Raw genomic sequence first — 14,551 nt, forward strand, 5'->3', positions numbered from 1 at the left:
CTCCATGGACAGAGAGAAGAAATTGAGCTTTTCATCTCCTTCCACGCCTCAATTTGTTTCCCAGCTGAGGCTAAATCTTCACACGAAGTCGCAGCACTGCCTGAAAGGAAGGGGACATTTCTTCTCCCCTGTGAAAATGCTCTGCTGTGCCCAAGCTCACTTGGGTTTCAGGTTGTAAAGCCACAGCCAGTGACTGCTGCTTCTCCTGTGGTTTTACTTCATTTAAAACCAACTTCAGAGGTTTAAACATTTGTCATTTAAATGGTTTTCAGTAGGATTAGCTCCTACCTCCCCACAGTTTCAGATGGGGTTATTTTAAAAAAAAAAAAAGGAAGGAGGAAAATACTACTATGGCCCCACACTCATCTGACACTGATCTGGTGCGCCTGCAGGTTCCCAGCAAGAGGGGAGAGGTGAGGAGTGGTGTCACTCCCCTCCCCAGACATAACCCCAGCTCCAGCCCCAGGTGACTACCATTTTCCTTGCAAAACCAACATAGGGCCTCTGTGGGGCTGCTGGGCACGCTGAATAAGTCAACGAACCAAACAGAAAACTCACCCACCAAAGCAAAGCACAGGCCGGGGGCACCGTGTGCATGGGTTGTCATCGACTCCCACCCAAGGGCCAGGAGGGGACACGTCGGGGTGGAGAGAGGGGAGCTACCCTTTGGGCTGCAGCCCACAGTTACACCAGATTTGGGGGGGGATATGAAACCACTCCATCCTTCCACTGCAACCTTGAGGACCCACGGTTCCTTTAGGAAATCAAGAGGATGCTGCATTTCAGAAGCAAGCTAACTTGCTCTTTCTGTTTCCCAGAGCATCCCTGAGCTTCCTAAGGAGACGGTTCAACCCAAACATCTCAGCCCCCATGGAGCTGTTGTGCCCGAGCGTGCTCTCCTTTCTCAGTGGACTACATAAAGCAATAGATAGATTTTTCAACCTCCTTTATTCACACTGTTGCATGCTGCAGCTATCTTCTTGATGGATGCAGCAGCTCAGTGTGAGGCAAAAAGAGACTAAGACATGCTATACACAAATTTAACATGTTTTTTTCCAAACCCAAGCCCTATGTTTGTGAACCTCCAAGACAAAATTAGTCTACAGTTGCCATTCCCTTGTAAAGTCAATCTGAAGCTAAATCTTACACTTCTGTCTCGGAGGTTTATCTCCATGGGCACTATTAATGTTGGTAAAAGCGGACTATAGAGACACCCAGCCAAGCCATGGTGCACATGTCCAGGGTGAGAAGATACCAGTTCCCTGACTGTAATTTACTGCTAAGTCTCCACTTTTTTGCAATGAAAAGAAATGGTTATGAGTACTAATTTTTCTCTCACCACTAGTGACATTTTATGGGAGTGAAACAGTATCTTTTAAGCACAGGGAGGTATAGACTGGACATTAGGAAAAATTTCTTTACTGAAAGAGTGGTCAGGCCTTGGAACAGGCTGCCCAGGGCAGTGGTAGAGTCACCATCCCTGGAAGTACTTAAAAGACGTGTAGATGAGGCGCTTAGGGACATGGTTTAGTGGGCATGGTGGTGTTGGGTTGACGGTTGGACTCGATGATCTTAGAGGTCTTTTCCAACCTTAATGATTCTATGATTTCCAATTTTTTCATAAAAATGTCTGCATTGCAATACTTAACTTTTAAAAGCCCAGTGGTCATGGGGCATCTTTGAGCACCAAGGAGACCCTTGCCTTTGTGCAATAGTGGACGCCTCGGAAGGGATCCTTGGAGGGCAGCGGTGAGCAAGATGCTTCGCTGGGGAGCAGAGAGGTGTTCGGGAACGGGGTTGGGTTTAGGTGCTGACCCTGGGCCAGCACTTCCCTCCAGCAAGGTCCTGGGTCTCAGAGCCTAAAACCGGCTCAGTGCTCTGCTTGTAGGCAGCTGCGGCTCCTTGTCTCAAGCATCTTCTCCCCCTGCCCGGTTTCAGCATCCACATCTTGCAGAAACGGAAGTTTTTGTCAGCAAGAGCAGCAATGCAGTCAGTAATTTGGAAGCCTTTCCACATGCTGGAGAACTTTTATGATTGGCTGCTGCCAAGACTCGGTCACAGAGACAGGCCCCCGCCTCGGATCTTGGCTGCAGACCTGTGTCCGCGACCAGCCACATACTACGGGCTTGGAGCAGAAATACTGGAGGAAATCCTAGGGTGTACGTTAAGCACAGAAAATCAGAGTAAATGCTCACAACAGTGCCTTTTAAACCTCGTCTGACACATGAACTCAATCCAAAATGGAGAACTTGGATGTGGCCTGCAGGGGACCGAGGAGCAACTTGGCCCACATGCAGTGCATGGGAGCAGAGTTTTGCCCGAGATGTTGAAATCTGCTTCTCAAACTCAGCACGTGTTTTGGGGTGAAAGAAATCCAAAAAGGGCTCTAAAGGGAATCAGAGCTGGGGGCTGCACCTGAAAAGGGAGGAGGCACATCTCCAGTGAGTCACCGCCTTCTGGAAGAGGGATGCTTGCTTGCAAGGCGTCTTTATTTCAAGCAAAGTTGGTCACTCCTGAGTCATGCCAAAGCAACACGGCCGACCAGGCGGAGAAAAATGTTCACACAGCCTTTCCCAAGCAGGGCAGGTGGCAAGCGCCGTGCCGGGGCATGACAGCGTCCGTCTGCAGCCCCAGTCCCTTTCAGAGAGCCCTTCTTCTTCTCTGAATCCTAAAACCCAAAAGCGGATAGGAAAGATGTGGAAAAGGGCCTGGAGTTCAAACTGGAGCAGCTCAGGTCCCCGGGAAGGATGCGGTCGCTCCCCCGCACCCTCCCTGCAGTGAGTCAGGGGCCTGGAGGACACCCAAACTGCACCACCCCGGCTCTCGCACAGCTGCCGGGGCCGATCCCTGCGGCCGCAGGAGAGCCTGCCAGCCCCAATTCCTGATGGCGAGAGTAATTCGTCAGGGGGAGGCGAGGGGGGAGCACGGGAGGCTGGAGAGGAGAAGATGGATGGGGGGAGAGAGAGTGGGAAGAGGATGTCTCCCAAGAAAGCCAGAAAAGCACCTACAAATACTACATAAATAAATACTACTTTTCTGTCCCTAATTTTGACACACGTGAAAATAGACTCTTTTGCTGTGCCTGTTGATGGATCGGGGTGGGGGGGGATCTCAGTGCTTGCAAGGGGTGTCCCCGGGGGGGCAGACAGCCCTCAGAGACCCCCTTCATGTCAGGATGGAGGCAAGGAAAGAGCTGCAGATGTCCACCCACTGCCCCTTCCCACAACCCCTGCACACCCAACAGCCAAAAAGCCCCAGATTTTGGGCAACTTTAGCACCCCCAAGGAAAAGGCAGGATTCCTCCCCAAGCACACCTCGAAACTCTCTATTTCCTTTCTCTGAAGCATCTTGTAGCGCTCAGGGTTGCAAGCTTATGAAAAAAACATAAATGAGAGGGACTCTTTCTGCGTGGTTTGTAAAGAGAGAATACCTGTGTGCCTGTTGGAGGAGAAACCATCCACTCAAGCTTACTTGCCCAGGGAAAGGACCCATGTGAAGCCTATTATTTCAAACACCATCATTTCCCTAAAATTGCTAGGGACTTCGGTTGATTTGGCTTACAGATGGGGACCACCAGGAGAGACTCTCACGTGGGGTCAAGCGTAGGAGCTCGGGGTCTTTTGAACATCACTGCACAACAGCCAGTAACTTCAAGCACGGCGCTGGCCCTAAGTCACATCAGCTTCTCGTCCAGGTCGCTGAGGTTTCACAGTACGGAGTCAGCAGCTTTCTCAGCTCTGGTTAAAGCAAGTAGTGAGCTAAATAGGAAAAAATGGTCTGAAGCCAAGCCTTTGAAAGCTGAAATGACTGTGGCTTACACATAATCCACCGCTAAAGTAGGTCTTGATTTTTATTGCGCTGGCTCTCCGGTGCACATTCCTGCATCGGCTGCTTCAAATTGCATCAGGCGGGAGCGTCACACTACGGCTTGTTCGCAGCTTGGACTGCAGTTTGGTTTCCAAAGGAGCAAGCCGACAAGCCAGGTAGATTCATTCTTGCCATGCAGCAACAGCCTTGTGTCAATATTTGGGTGTTGTTTGGGCAAGCTTCTGTTAAAAGCAGTTTATTTGTCCCAAAGCTTCAGGCAGGAACGAAATATGCTAGAAGGGGCAAGACACATGAGGCTTATCCATCGGCTTCTTTCCTCTGGATGAGTGACAGTATTATTAACACTATAATACATCTATCCAGCATATCTGAATGTGATTCAGGACCTATTTCTGCCAGCCCTCCTTTGATGGTACCAAATGAGGGTACCCAAGCCAGAGGGCATGAGACTTTAGTGGGTTTTCATTCTACCAGTCCTACCATTTTCCGAGCATCCCTTTACCTACTGCTAGACGGAGGAGGAATGGTTTACTTCAGCTGGTAGAGTTTGGGGTCAAACTTCCTTTAAACCAAGAAGTTAACCCCCAAAAGGGATGGACACTGTACCCAACAACTTCAGCAAAACTTAGAAGCCATTAGTGATGCTTGCCTGAATCTTGCAGGAAGCTTGGCACAGCAGCGGATAGCTGTAGGGTCCCAGAACAAAGGCATCTTTGCTTCCTTTGGGGATAACCAAGCATCCTGGGGTCTTTTCTTCACACAGCCCAAAAGAGGATGGGATTGCCCAGGTGCCAGAGGCAAGGTCCCGTGGAGATTGCAAACAGAAGCAGCAGAGAAACACTGATCCGATGAACATGTATACACCCCCCCCCCACATAAATATATACTTTTTTTTTCCCTACTTCTCCTCCGGTTTCATGAAATTAGAGGTGCCAGAGGCAAGGTCCCGTGGAGATTGCAAACAGAAGCAGCAGAGAAACACTGATCACACCCCCCACATAAATATATACTTTTTTTTTTCCTACTTCTCCTCCGGTTTCATGAAATTAGATAAAGGCATCAAACTGGGCTCTGCATATAGGTTAGCAAATCACTCACCACATGAACTGGGGCCGTCTGGAGATTTTACATCTTTTTTCCATTAGGAACAAGAGACTGTTGTAATTCTGGCACTGAGATGAGCTGAGGGCATCAGTTTCCATGCAAATCCCTATGATATCAGCCTGATTATGGGGAAAATAAAAGTTCGACAACACAGCAGTTGGAGAAAAGCCAAAGAATAGGCAAAATGAGAAGCCAAGCCCTTGTCTGAGTGAAGCTAAGGGAGGTCGGTTTTCCTGCCTTCTCCCTTTAGCACGGTCAGTTTGCAACCACACATCGTTACCATATAGTAGTGTTCCTTCTTGATAAAAACTACATTTGCAAGGCTGGCAGGTCTGTCATCTTGCCATTTGGCTCTCACAAAAGCCAGGAAAAATTAATATTTATCTTGAAAGTATTTATTACAAGAGGCAAAATATACAATGGAACTGGGTTGGCTTTGGGAAATGGTCTGTAAACAGTAGAGGAAACCATCTGAAATTATATCAGTGATTTAACAGACACATATTGCAAATGCATTTTTACATACAGATATAAAGCAGGAATTATGATTTTGGGAGCCCAGTTTCCAGTCTGTTAGAATCATAGAATCATAGAATCATTAAGGTTGGAAAAGACCTCTAAGATCATCAAGTCCAACCGTCAACCCAACACCACCATGCCCACTAAACCATGTCCCTAAGTGCCTCATCTACACGTCTTTTAAATACTTCCAGGGATGGTGACTCTACCACTTCCCTAGGCAGCCTGTTCCAAGGCCTGACCACTCTTTCAGTAAAGAAGTTTTTCCTAATGTCCAGTCTAAACCTCCCCTGGCGCAACGTGAGGCCATTTCCTCTCGTCCTATCGCTAGTTACTTGGGAGAAGAGACCAACCCCCACCTCGCTACAACCTCCTTTCAGGTAGTTGTAGAGCGCGATGAGGTCTCCCCTCAGCCTCCTCTTCTCCAGGCTAAACAGCCCCAGTTCCCTCAGCCGCTCCTCAGAAGACTTGTTAGCATGGTACTGCATGCAAAGACACACCGGATCATGTAGCTCTGGCTCTGGAAGCTCTTCATCGAACTCTCTTGTATGGCAGAAGCTGAGAAAGCAAACCATCACAGCCCGGCACCCTCAAAATCCCACCTGCCCTTTCCCTGCTTCTGCAGCTTCACCTCTGCTACGGAGCTCTCATTTTAAGGACCATCACTGTCATACTTCAGGCCAAGCTTTTACATGTATGTATATATGTATACACACATACATATATATGCATGCCAAACCCCAAAAGGAAAGGCTTTCCTTGAGGAAGTGGATCAATTCAGAGTCTGTTTCCCATTTTGGATATCGTCATCGCCACACCAACTGCTCAACCCTGGGTGGAAAGAGAGAAGAAGCCTCAGAAATAAGAGCTGCCTGAAAATTTTTTGTCAACAGCTAGATGCGTCGTTACGGTGAAATGGTTTGAAACGGAGACACTCTGAAAGTGAAAATTCCTGCATAAAAAAATAGCTCAAGGAAGGTTACCAGAAATGATTGAGTGTTTTTATTCTCCCTCCCCTCCATTTCATGAGGTGCTAATGATGGCATGTCACAAGATAGCACAGAAGCTCGACTGTCCTATTGTATTTTGAGTATCAGCCAATACCAAGCACCAATTTAAAACACCTTTTTTTAATGTCAGGCTTTCGTTACACGGGAGCCAAGAGACATTTTGAAACAAAGTTGTTATTCAGAATGCATAGGGAAGTCTGCCTATTCGGCTTGGTAATGTAAAATTTATTTTTAGTCAAAAAGAAGTCAGTTTTTGGAAAGGTCACTGAGAAAGCACAATTGGCAGATGCTGAGGTTAGCTGAATGACTCCTTCTTATTTAGCCACCCAGCCGTGAGGACTAGGGAAGAGTGGCAGATGGCCCGGCCATCACTGGGAGAAAAGCTTGTTGTAGTCTTAAACACAGGCCCATAGACTCCGGAAATTAAATGTGAGCCATTGTGGATGCGTCATATTAAAGAAATACTAAAATGGATCTGACATTTTAAATATTTAAATATTTTCCAGTTGAGATTGACCACTATTTTGATGCATGTTCCCTTTCCTGATAGGGATAAACAAAGCAGCCCATACACCCAGGGCCCATCCTCTGAAGTTGAGCCATTAATCACAAAGAAAAGAAAAAAAATAACAACAGACAGCAAATTCCAATAACTTGGTGTCAATGCTTTTAACTGTAGAAATCTGTGTGCGAGAAAATCCTCCCAAAGATGCAGACTGAGCTGCTGATACTGCTGGATAATTTGTTTTCCTATGGGATAAGGAAAACAGAGAGCCCAATAATGCTAAAATCTGGCTGTCTTTAGGTGCACGTTTAAGGTGACTATGTCTCACGATAGGAGAATTTAATGATTTGGGGAGAAAAGCAGGGGTTTTCCCTGCCACACAGTTCTTCTGGCTATTTGGTTTGTGAATTTCTTGGTGCACCATGGGAGTTTACGAAGTCAGTTCCTAGACCCCCACACGCTCACAGTCTGCTCAGGATCATCAGAGTCCTATTCCCACTCCGAACCACGGGCAATGGTTTGACGTTCATCTTCAGGCTGGAGGGACGGCAGCATTTTAGCACCAGCATTTCACAAAGAGATCCGTGCCGAGATCTGTGGGGAAATGTGATTTTATGGCGCTCTAGCGAGGCATTTCACTCGCGGGCGAAGCAGAACTGAAATGTGTTGCTAAACGCAGATGCTGAACAGAGATTTATTTGACACTTCACCCCAGAAAACAGAGAGAAAGTAGCGTTATTGCTGCCAACAATGAGTTTTTCCAGAATGGGCTCTTTTTTTAAGAAGTTACCTATTCTAGTAAGATGAGGCCATCTGCACTCCTGTGGAAGTGAAACATCTGAGGGGATATTTTAACAGAATTTTCTGGTCTCATCCTCTTCTAGCAATGCTGGTGACCAGCTGAAGCTGAAGAATGTCTTTGCTGGAGCTGAAGGAATGCCTCTTCAGCAGCCAGATTGCAGGTCCGTTTTGGGACACAACCGAAAAAGAACAACATGGGCCAGCATTTCCTAAAGACCCACAATTAACATTTACCAAGAGCTGGAAAGACTCAAGTCAAAGAAGCCACCCAGGCATCTGCCTGTATGGGACTGTAGAGACCCTGGCCTTGTGGACACGGCAACGGTGAAAAACCTCCGTGGCAGAACGGCCAGAAGACCTCAGAGCCCCCCAAGGCAGTGCAGCACGTGTCTGCTACCCACACCAAGCACCGCACGGCAGGGAAGGATGCAAGAGCATCCTTGGGAGAGTTTGCCAGCGCCACCAGAGCCCTCAGACTGCAGCTACCAGGAGGACCAGGAGATACAGAAAAGCTACAGCAAGAGGTGAGTTTGAAAGCATCCGTGACTGATGTTTAAACTGACATGCAGCAGGCCAAAATGGTACCAAAAATGATACCAGCACTGAAACCAATAAAATGTAAACAGAATTCAGGGTATGTATGGATCAGCTTATACCCATCAGTGTACATTCAAAATAAACATATGGGAGAACACTCATGAGAGGATTTGGTGAGTATTAAACAAAACGGAGATGGTACTTTGGCCTGTGGAAACCAACAAAAGTGTGACCAATAGCTCCAAGCAGCTTTGTGAAAAGCCAAAAACACTAGGCTAACGCAAGGCGAAAATGTTACTTCTCTGAGGTGCAACAAACACGTTTTACACGCGAGGTTAAACTCAGCAAGCAAGGCAAGAAGGTGGCCAAGAGGATGGGACCGTGTCACGACGCCCCTCACTGAAGAGAACTCATCACAAGGACTCTTTGCAATCAGTTTTGCTCTCGTTAATTCTGACGCAGGTACTTGGGAAATTCGAAAAGCCGCCAAGAAGTTGTGTGTGCTTCCCACACGGACGTGCTGCTTTGGAAAGAAGGTGAACTTCCAGGAGAGACACTGAAAACTGGAGATGACTTGTCAGCTCAGCTGCTGGACAATCCCAGGCAACCATGCCATGGACCAGCCTTTGGATGAAGTGACCATGGTCACTTCATAGAAGAGTCATAGCGTCATAGAAGAGTCATAAAAGAGTCATAGAAGAGTCATATAGGAGTCATAGAGGAATCATAGAGTCATAGAGGAGGCACTCATAGAGAAGTCATAGAGGAGTCAGCATAACTACACTCATGTTATGAAGCCAGGGTTATGCATCACCAAAATAATATTTTTCAGGCCAGCTACCAAATTCTGCTACCCAGAAACCTAAAAGCTGGGTCTGATGAAGCTAATGGGATTCTCAACATCAATCACGGGTAAATCACCAGCAAATATAATTCAATTTACACATAGACTTAAAAATGTTGACAAGTTGGAGTGACCGCTGGATGTATCTTTCCATAGCATAGACTCTGTGACGGCAAAACCTTGCATTTTTATCAAGTGCGTTAAATGAAGCATGCACAACTGGACATGCCAAGATTTCCTCCCTCTAACACAAGATCCAAGTGTAAAACTAAACCTTTTCTCATCCGCATGAAAGAACATGAATTAAAAATCCTGCGGTTAAAACACCCCACAAAACAGACAGGGGAAACAGAAAACTACATGAACCGGGAGAGAAAGTGTGAAATCGGATCTCGGAAAACCCTTACGCATAAAGACCCTTTCTTATTTTATTGCTTTTCAGTGCTGGATGCTGCGCTAGTGCAGGCGAGGCGTGTGCAGGGCTGCAGCTCAGGCGGACGTGCCGGCGGGGGGCCAGAGCAGGGCCACCCCACGGCCCCGTTTGGCCACCGAGGAGGGATGTGACAAGGGAGCTGCCATTCCTCGTTACACAGCGAGGCACCAACGCTGCTGGGGAAGGCCAGAGTCCAGGAAACAAGAGTCGAAAGGCTTGTTACGTATGCACAATATTTAGTCCTACACTTTTCCTATGGCTCTACAACTCAGAGGGATGGGGCCAGCTAGGATACAGGAGATTTACAATCCTGGAGAGATGAGCAGGGTCTTGTTAGCTCAGCTCTGGCTTTGCCTTCTTTCTACCTCTGAGGCCGCAGGAAAGGGGCTCATGTCTCTCGCAGAACTTTCCCACAGAAGACCATGTGAACGTTGAGCCACGGAAAGGGGGTGAGGGAGGAAAAGGAGTCGGCAACCTCTGACTGTCTCTCTCTCCTTTCCTCCTGCCTTTCCGCAGATGGGCCAGCTGCCGGGAGGGTTGTGATGCTCATCTTTTGGCCAGATTTGAGAAGGGGGCACTGGAGGGAGGGATTTTGCTAGGTACAAAAGAAAGCAGAGGGAACAGAGGAGCTCATGGGAAGCATGTCACGTTAAGAGGTACCTTGCACAGTTGGTGAAGGCGTGAAGAACTACATGGTCCCTGGTGAAATGCGTTACTGAAAACACCAAGCAAGGATAACTAATGCTTTTTGGACAAGTTTCTGGAAAGTACTGAACTCCATAACTTCCCCCCTGCAATCAACGGGGCTGCCCAGTAGCAAGCTCAGAAAAAAACACCAAGTTGCTTCTCTTCATTTTGTTCAACGAGCGCTCGGGAATGCCAGAGACACTTGCTAGGGCAAGGCATTTCCTATGAGATTATTTAAAGCTGCAGAAGTGCTGCGAGCAAGAGGCCCTAATCTTAAAGTCAGCTTTAATGCAGGCTTCGGACACCACTGACACCACCGGTTTCTTTTGGCCAAGCCACAGGGCGAGCGCAAAACTTTCACTGTCTCCTTTTAAGTTAGGATTGCTGCGTGCCGGATAAATCTGCCTTGTGCTTTAAAGCGGTATTTACTAGAGCGTGCCAAAGAGCTTTGAGACAGCGATGTGTAGCCGCTAATGTGTAATAAACTATTGTTGTATTAGCAGCACGTTGTACCAGCTGTCAACAAAATAAATTATCTGGGATGTTATTTGGAGGCTGAGAGCTGAGCTGTTCTGTTTGGCCTCTAAGAAAAACATGCATTTTGTTTCACATCATAAACTCTATACATAAACAAACATAAAGCTACTGCTCATAAATCAGTTTTCCAAGAGCATAAAGCTATTAAAATATACACAGCCTTAAGAACCAGTCTATGAAGACACATTGTCAAGATCAGAGCTTAACGCTGCGTGAGAGCCCACTGAAGTCACAGCTCGAAAATGCAAAATATTTGTGGGTATAAGCTCTTAATGCAACCCTGCTAAGACCCACGGGGGAACAGCGACAAGCCCTGTCCACTGTCATGAATCGCTCTGCTTCTCAGAGAGTCGGGGAAAAAGCAGGGGACAACACGATCACCCACTCAAGTTTAACCTAGATATTAAGCTAAAGGTCTCCTGAGATGTTTTAAATAGTGTCCAGAAACTCCTATTTGCGTTACATGAGAAAGCTGACCCCCTCACAACTTGTAAGGCTTTCCGGAGCACTGATGGAGCCGTCAGCCCAGCTATGTACTGACACAGAGTTAAATCCCAGCCCGCCTGCAAATTTTGCCATGGACTTCAGTGGCATCCATTTGGTCTTCAGCCATTAAGCCACTCATTATGGATAATTAACCTAGAAATTATCTGCAGTTGAGATACCCACTGGCATTATCCTGAAATACTTTTTAAAAAAAAAATCCAAAGCCTCCAGATAACCTGCTACACCAGCATGGCTGGCCTGGCTTTGAGCACGAGTTGGGGAGGCAAGGCGCGTTAGCTGGGCTGCTGACGCAGAGCACCGGCGGGGAGCCGCGCGAGAGGAGAGCACGCTCTCAGGGAGCCTAAAGCCAAAAAGCACGTGCCTGGAGGTGGGTGCCGTGACACCCAAGCACCAACCTGGGGCTCCCCTTTGCTACCCTGCCCGGCACGGTGCGGGGGACAGGTGCCCCAATTCACAGGGCTGAAGCAAGGTGCTGTGCTTGCACAATGTGATGCAAAGCCCCCAAAACAGGTCACCCTGGCCTCTGCTCTTCCAGCCCCACAAACTATTACATCCCAAGGCCAGTTGTAGGCAGATTTATTTTGACACACACACACACTTCTCTTTAGGCAGTTGATTAAGAAGCCCAAGTGAAAAGCCTGCTTATCTGCAGTTTTTTGCAATATTCGCTGTAGCAAAGGAACATCATCAGGGGATAATTCAGCCTCCCTCTCCTTGTAATGGCTATTGAAGGAGCCAAGGGCAACATCCTAACTTCAGTGTTGTATCTAAGTGCCTAAGTCAGGTGGGATCGGTCCTGACCTGATTTGATATGCTAGCAAGATTTTTTTTTTTGGAAATGTGAAGACTGCATATATACCAAAATACCGTGATTTGTTTTTTGAGACAAGGGCAATGTTCTTAATTATAAATACTGGTCTGAAATACATTATAAACAGAACCAAAGGATGGTGGTCAGTATTACAGCCATATGCTACGGAGAAGGCAACACTCACTTCCAGCTTGAAGCCCATTTAAGCATCCCCAAGCCTCCCAGAGAAGCCAGTGAGCTCTGCGTGCCTTGGGAGAACAGAGGCGCAGGCGTCTAGACTGTAGTTTTTAAGAGCTGAACTGATGAATATTTTAGTTGCCAAAACATAGACGTGAAAGGCCACGTGAAAACCAACCAAAGCATTAGCGTCCCTTTGTATTGACTGGCCTGTTTTAATCCCACAAGCCAATCTACAGCATCTCACTGATAGCTTCGAATCTGTAAGAAAGAAAAGGACCTTGAAAAGATCTGGTTTACAACTCTAAGCCGATGAGATATAGCAGCCAGGATCATCTTACATTATTGTGAAGTTATTTAGACAGCTAGAGTTGTTAGCCAGGCTGCAATGAAGTCAGTAACGTAGAAAGTAACATAGAAAACAGGAGTTTTCCCTGTTGAGAATATGGAGTTCGCGCTGTTAGTATGCAGACCTGGATTTAGTTCAAGAGCTGCTGCCGTCATATTGGCTTTATGATACTCGCTTTGCTTCCAAACATCACAACGCTGGAAGTTTCTCCCCAGCGGTCTAGCAGATGTCATGTCTAGCACATTTAAGCACCTGCAGATAAATGAAATCTCACGTAAGATGGGCTCCAGTGTGGTGCCAATACCTCTCGGATGGTCATCCGCATCCGTCTGAGCTGAATACTATCCAAGATGAACTCCATCTGAGTTCCTCTATAGAGACCCACGCTGGGTGGACCTTTCCCACCGGTGAATTCTTTTCACTTCACGCAGGGTGTGAAGCAGCTGGACAATGATCTAAAAGCAACAATTAATGATATGAACTAAAAAATTGTGTGTTTGCAGACACGGATGTTTCCCAGCAGGCAGAAGCACTTTGCGTGGGTTTTCTCTTTGCATGCACCCACTGCTGAAACCAAGGCTTAAATGAATCTGTGAAGCTGTGAGCATGGTTTCTCGTCCCCTCTCTGACCCTTTGCATTAGCCAACCCTGCTGAAAGTCCGTTCCACACCTAGAGTGTACTGCAAAGCAAATACCAGTAACGAAGGAGCGGGGAAGGCACCGGGACAACAGGCTATAGGAGCCAGCAGGGGTTGAGCCCTTCCCTGTAAGCAAGCGCCATCACTGCCAATGCAACTGTTTTCCTCCCTCCCAAAAACTCACCCGGCTGTCAGTGCATCAATAGTGGCTGGAGACACACATGCAGCCAGGAAAAAAAAAATCCCTCCTTTGGCTCTTTTCTCTCTTTTATGAAGGGCTCAGAAAAATGAGCACGTTACCAGGCTTAATGAGTTACGACGATTCAGCTGAGCCTGGGTGACGGCACCCAGGACACACAGAGTCAATAGCAAACCCAAGATAAGACACATTAGCTCAAGCCTCAGTGATGGAGGTTTAAGCTAATCCATTTAACCTTGAATTTACAACAGATAAAGAGCATACGTGCAAATATTGTTGTACCTCACCTTACACACGTTAAGCTGCGGCAATACATCTGCTTAGTCTAAGCTCCTCATTTCCATTTCTGGCACGACAGGGCTGAGACTCTCCTCTGAATCCAAATTCAGCATCACAGCACAAGAGGGAGGTCAAAACAAGGATTAAAAAGTCAGGCTGGTCCATAAGGACAGTGCAGCCTCCAGCAATGCTCGCTGGGGATAGAGCATTGCAGGAACTTTTCTCAGCAATGCATTCTTCAGTGCCATATGTAATTAGATGATGAACTTAAGTGATGAGCATACGCCAGTGAAATGACATCTACATTAGTGCCTTTCTTCTGACACAGCAAGATGTTCAAAATTGAGCATAACAAACTGGAGGGAATTCAGACCAACAGCTCCGCAGAAGACACTCCCAGATTTTGCAGCCGATGATCTCCAGAACTGCTGTATAAGCAAGCAGAAGTCTCCACCTGTTCACGCATAAATAAGATTAAAAAACCCAAACAGATGGTGACTTAATCCCCAACTCCATCCCCAATTGACATTACACAACATGAGGAACACGCCTTGATTTAAACCTTTGCTTATACTGGAAAGATCTTCAAAACTGGGTGTCTGTAAGGACAAAGTATTGCCATTCCAAAGTACTGTGCTAATTTGGTGATATCACACTATAAAGGGAGACATCCAACTTTAAATACTGATTAAAGGCCCAGAGTGTTCGACGGGATCGCGCGACAACTGAACGTGCGGAGGGAAAGTGGAAAACTCATGCCCAGTGCCTCAAACAATCCTGTCTGAG

The sequence above is a fragment of the Fulmarus glacialis genome, unplaced genomic scaffold (assembly GCF_000690835.1).
Source record: "Fulmarus glacialis isolate BGI_N327 unplaced genomic scaffold, ASM69083v1 scaffold2954, whole genome shotgun sequence".
Lineage (NCBI taxonomy): Eukaryota > Metazoa > Chordata > Aves > Procellariiformes > Procellariidae > Fulmarus > Fulmarus glacialis.